A 266-nucleotide genomic window follows, 5' to 3' on the forward strand; every position below is an offset into this window, starting at 1 on the left:
CTTTGCAATTTAGAGTTGAGTCTGATCCAAATATATTCCAACCCCAAACCAGCATGCCCGTGTGCTGAGAGGACAAATGACCTCTGACCACCTTCAGAGTAATGCCCCCCCCAGATTAGAGTAGTATATGTGGGCAAAAGACAGCAAGGCAAGGCATTTATTTTTATTATACTGTATGTGTTGTTTTTTTTGTTATATACTGAGTACCTAATGCTTTCTGAATGTTTGGCCACATTTTAGATGGACTCCTGAAAATGTATCCACTC

The sequence above is a fragment of the Doryrhamphus excisus genome, linkage group LG3, assembly GCF_037039965.1.
Source record: "Doryrhamphus excisus strain RoL-2023G ecotype Guam linkage group LG3, RoL_Dexc_Guam_v1.1, whole genome shotgun sequence".
Classification (NCBI taxonomy): domain Eukaryota; kingdom Metazoa; phylum Chordata; class Actinopteri; order Syngnathiformes; family Syngnathidae; genus Doryrhamphus; species Doryrhamphus excisus.